We start from the raw sequence: 6,000 nt of genomic DNA on the forward strand, positions 1-6,000 counted from the left end.
TGATGGTGACATATAACATTTGTGTCAAACACAAGGTTCTAAGGCTGTCACATGATATTTCAGATAAATCTATTGTGACATACATATATATCATAAGACATATCTTAATATAATATATAGATTGATAGGACTGAAAATGGATAGCATTAACCAGCTACTAAGGACATTCTTGGTTTTGGGAGGAGGTAACTTTTTCTTTTTGTGGTGCTGGGGATTGAACCAAGGATCTTTTAGCATGCAAGGCAAGCACTCTACCAGCTGAGCTATATCCCCAGCCCAAGGACATGCTTGATTTTGGATTCAAAAACAACAAAATTGGTAAAAAAAAAATTACTTTTACTGATTTTACTGAGTTTCAAAGCAATCTAATAATTTAAAGTCTTCTTTAGGTTAGAAAACACAATATTCAAAATGAGATCAATTTAAATTTTTTATTTTTTTTAAAGATCAGGCCGCTTTACTAGTTTTTTTTTGAACTCACTTTTCATGGTTTAATTTTTATTGTGTCTTTGCAGATATTTTCTTAGATAAATACGTTCCTTACTGTAGGCATTTCCCTTTTTTTCTAAACTTGATTCAGTTCATTCCTTTTGGGAGAATTCTTCATTTAACTTCACCCAGTTCTGCATATACATCCACTTTATATTTATCTCAGTCCTCATCCATGTTGTTTTTAGTTTGTTCTTTGACTTTTCTACATTTTTTATAATTAATATGATTAATGCCCACCTCTTTTTGTTTTTGCATCGCTGGGGATGGAATCGAACCGAAGGCCCCACTCATGCTGGGCAAGGGGAATACCACTGAGCTCAGACCCTGTCCCTCTTTTTTTGGTTTTGCTTTTTGTATTTATTATATTTAAGCCTTTTTTATTTTCAAGAAATGGATGCCTGAAGAGCTTTCTACTGAAAATAATTTGTTGAAAGGATACTGGGCATCTCTGAAACATTTTCAGGCAGAAAAAAAAAAAGTATAATCAGGCCATAAGAACTGCAAAATCAGCATTTGAATCTACTCTTCTTTCTTAGTGAACTTTTGGCCTCTGGATAGTACTTTTCTCTGCCCATCTACTCGATTGTGTTTTTTCATCTTCCTCCAGGTTGCTCTGCTCTCCTTTGGCTTCTGTTTGGACACAGGTTTTGCTTGAATGAGGCTAGCTCTGGCTTTGGTTCTATACCTATCAATGTCTTCCTGACCCACCAACTTCGTCTCACTATCTCAATTGCTAAGCCTAAATCCTATGTGCCCGGGTCAGAGAACCTGATTTGCTGAATATGGATGGATTCTCCGTAGGGCAGTGTCCCCCATCAAGTTAGGTGGTGGGTATCATTTAGTATAAGCAGGATGGACTCTGAAAATTGGCTGTGGGCAGCAGGCAGTGACTGGTCTCCCAAGTACAGCATTGTCCACAGCATTTTATTCAGTGTTCTTGATTATCTGAAAAAGGGCACCTGACAGACTGTGACTAACTTCAGTAAATAAGCACTTCCAGGTTCCAGAAGTCTTTGCAATTTTGTGCCCCCCCCCCCTTTAAAATTAAGTATACTACTGTTTTCTTTCTAAATGCCTTCTTTTACAGGCTGCCTCCGAGTGAGGGTGGGGACAGGCACTGATAGTGTTTCTTCCGTTGTACAGATATCACTATGGTTATATAAGTAGCTCTGGCCACTCCATGAGGGACAGGGTTCAAAGCCCAGCCTCCTGACCACCAAAGTATTGCTCTTCCCTCCATAGCTCTTTGTTTTTATCATAGCTCATGCTTGTAAAATAAATAAAACCCAGCCCCCGGAACTAAAGTAAGTTTCAAGTTTTTTTTTTAAAATACAATTTCCCAGTATATATTTTTTATTTTTATTTTTGTGGTGCTAGGGATTGAACCCTGGGCTTCATACATACCAGGCAAGCACTCCATCACTAAGCTATGGCTATAGGCCAAGTTTGAAGTATTTTGAGCATGCAATATCATAGTATTTAATTTAGTGGACAGAGAACCTTACTTAGCAAAAACTTATTTCTTGTTTCTAAAGTAATGAGGTAATCAGGAACTTCTGTTGTTTTGTTTTTCATTGACAGAGCTTCTGATATAAATGCGGTAGTTTTAGTCTTTTTTGGGGAGGTGGGGAGTACTGGGGATTGAACTCAGGGTCACTAGACCACAGAGCCACATCCCCAGCCCTATTTGTATTTTATGTAGACACAGGTCTCACTGAGTTGCTTAGTGCCTCACTTTTGCTGAGACTGGCTTTAAATTCTCTATCCTTCAGCCTTAGCCTCTAGAACTGCTGGGATTACAGGCATGTGCTACTGTACCTGGCTCTAGTTTTAGTCTTTGATATCAACTATTGAAATTAAAAAGTAAAATTAATTTTAATCTTGTTTCTCTTCAAAATGTGCTTTAGGTTGTTGCTGTTGTCACAGGGAATCTATGGAGAATGGTTTTAAGGGCTGTGTCCTTCCAAGTCTGACCTCTTTTCCCAGCTCTTGTGTAGGCAGGGCCTTTTTCGAGTTTCCCCACTGAAGCACATAACCAGATATGATAATCTTGAATTATGGCTTACTAACTTTAGAGATGTAGCAGAGGAAGGAGCTTCTCAGTGGGAGTTTGGGCTCTGCTTGTTAATAGCTATGTGACCTTCAGGAAATCCTGTCTACTTACCAAGCCTCCATTTCCTAACCCGTTCGAGGGAACAGTCAGGTCTCAGTTCTTAGGAAGAATGTTGTGAAGATAAAATAAAATAATATATGGGAAAGCACTTTGTAAACTGAAAGGCAATTCAGAACTGTAAGTGGATATTATTATTTATTTTATGAGCCAGTAGAAATCAAAGCCCTGGTTTCATTGCCAGGAGGATTTTCCTTACAGATCTAATTCTTAAAGCTTGGCTTTGCCTAGTTAATGAGTACTTTCCAAATAAAGATCTCTTTTACTGCTTTGATTTTTGTGAACTTCCCTTTACTCTGATTCAAAGTCACATGGGAAGGTGCTCTTGTAAAGCCATTGTTTAATTTAGACTTTTCATACTGCGTGTACGTCCGGCTATTCTCTGGTTTCAGTCTCCAAGGAGCCTTTGAGGGCAGACCTTGCTTCTTTCCCTTACATATAGTTTGGCAGCAAATGAGATGTTTTCAATAGAGATGAAAAAAAAAAAAAAAGACTCTCAGTATGTAACCTGTCACCTCAAGAAGAAGCACATCCTGTTCTAAGAAGTTGCCTCAGAGCCTGCCGAGGACCATACCAGTGTTTTGACTTGTGACTCAGGCAGTAGCCGGGGATGAGGTTTTAAGAGTTGCTTCATGATATTGTGTAATAACAGTGTGAGAAACCACCATACAAAGCTTTTTATTTTAGTAACTTTAGACTTCTAGTCAGGGATCTCAATTTTGTCCAGTTGTTTTGAAGTCAGTATACCTAAAACTTTTTATATTAATATACATGGAAAATGCAAAAATGGTATTTAAAAAATCATTGAGTATAAGTAGATGTGCTTTTAATTTCAATCTAATATGTGAAGGTACTCAGACAATGGGAAGTTGATTTGTTTTTCTAATGTCCTTTGATGTGGCTTAGATGGAGACAATTGCTCTAAGATTTTGTGTTAATTATGCTTTAATCCTGCTCTTCCTAAGCTTTTATCACCCAGACACCAAAGCCAGGGAAAAGAAGAAGATGGATTTTAAAGAAATGAGGGGACTTTATAATCATAATTCTGTGATTGCAGTCTGAAGTACTTTGGAGAATGGGAGAACTGAAAGGATCTAGCATCTCCAATCTCCTGTATCTAGCCTTTTGTACAGTATTGTGTTTTCACCGAGCTCTGGGATAATAGTCTCCTTCCAGGGACCCCAGTGGAGTGTCACAATGCCAGGCCAATAATCAAAACGTCCAAGGCATTCTATCTATTGTGATTTTCTTTCTTCTCCATCCTAGTCCATTCCCCAGGATTGAATTCAAAGCATCAGACCCATAAAAATAGACAGATTGTCCACAGTGATCATATGCTCTGGTTGGCAGCTACTTCCTGAAACCCACATCTAGGTGGTAATAAATGTAGAACTGAAATTCTAATCTTAGAACTCATAGTTCCATTTTTTTTCTGTCCCTCCAGTAGTGACTTTCTTCATGAGTTAGAGAGAGAAGAAAAAATTGATTACAATCTAAAAAAAATGTGAAATTTGGTACCTCAAGCCAAGAAATTTTAGCTTTTTAATGGAAATGGAAGCAGGATTTCGTTGTTGTATTTCATGTCCCAGTTTTCATTAGTACTACATTTATAAATAATTAAAAGGCCTGGCTGATAGGCTGTGAATGTTTTTTCCTTGTACGCAGACTTTTAACATGACCAACTCCTTGCAAGATCTGTGGCAAGAATCTCTGGGATTTTCCAGGCAGTGTCTCAGGTTAGCACATGGACAGGTACAGCCAACAATGAATCTTTGTCACTTGAAAATATTCAGAGACCAAATGAGCTATTATCAACCTGGCTGTAGACAAGGCTCCTATTTTGAGGGTCAGATTGGATTTTTTTAAAGCCTAAAAGCCTAAGACAGTTGAGAAAATTGAAGAAATATTTAGGCAGTAGAAAGTTAGTTGGTTTGGCATGATAAAGAGAGTTCATGGCATAGAGAAGTAGAGAACAGAGCTGAAAGGACAGTGTTTTTTTTTTGTTGTTGTTGTTATAAATGTTGCATTACCCCCCAAAGTAGGTATTGTCACAATCTTTGGATATATAGATGCTAATTATTATAAGACATTCACAAAAGATATATGAGAATGCAAGGTGGCATTGTACTGGGGAAGTTAATAGACTTACACTTGAGCCTACATCGGCCACCTGGTAACTGAGTGATTTTGGGCAAGTTAGCTTAATATCAACAGTTTCCTCATCTATAAAATGGCAATGGTAATACTGACCTCATAGCAATGTGAGGATTAGATAATAGGATATGTAAATATTAAATACATGAAGTAGTTCTCTCACTGCCTGGAAAACAGAGAACAAGAGACATTATCATCTCTCTCCTGGATGGTTGAAATGGCTACCAATCTTTGTGCTGGTTTTCTTGCTCTGGCTGCAACACTGTGTCATTCTGTTCTTAACACAGCAGCCATAACAATTTTGTGTCAGTCACATTTCAGTTCAAACCTTTCCAGTGAATCCCCATTTCACTCAGAGTAAAAGTTCCACAATGACCTGCATGATTTCCATTTTGTCTCCTTCTCTCCTCTTGATTCTCTTTGCTGCAGTTAAACTCTTCCTAAGCATTCCACTCAGTTCTCCCTGACCTGACACCCTTTACCTGAGCTTCCTGTTTAATTTGAACTAAATACTTATCACCAGTTAATGCTTCCTGTATTTTACTTGCTTAAAGTGCTTACTGTTTGTCTCATCCAATGAGAAGACAAGCTCCAAAGCATTTCTTTTTATCTGCTCTGTTCACAGCTCTCTCCATATGTATGTGGTGCCTAGAACTGAGCCGAGTATGCAAAAGCCCTCAACAAATATTTGTTCAATTAGTTTTTTAAATTATATGTATTTAAAGTGCACAACATAATGCTTGATATACTTAGGTTGATATACATGTAGACAGTTAAGTGATAACTATAGCCAAGTAAATTAACATTCCTGACATCTCATATAGTTATCTTTCCTGAAAAGTCAGGAGTCATTATTAGTGAATTACTGTGATCTCTCATACTAATATGCATATGTAATTATTTATCCATTTAACAAATACTTATTAAACACATAATATGAGTCAGAATTACTTTTTTACTCCAAATGTTAGAGAAAGAGCCAGAGATAATATAGACATAGCCCTGCCCTCTTGGAATTTGGGGTCTTTGTGTTATAAGAACTATAGGGTAGATACCCTAACGATTAAAAAGTAGATTTTTTTCTCATAATGTTTAAGTATGAACTTTGAGGTTTTTAGAACCTCTAATCTCTGAGAGGTATTTTCTAAAAGTTAGAAGGTTATTTTATTTATCACTATTATTTT

This window comes from Marmota flaviventris, chromosome 3 (genome assembly GCF_047511675.1).
Source record: "Marmota flaviventris isolate mMarFla1 chromosome 3, mMarFla1.hap1, whole genome shotgun sequence".
NCBI classification, from domain to species: domain Eukaryota; kingdom Metazoa; phylum Chordata; class Mammalia; order Rodentia; family Sciuridae; genus Marmota; species Marmota flaviventris.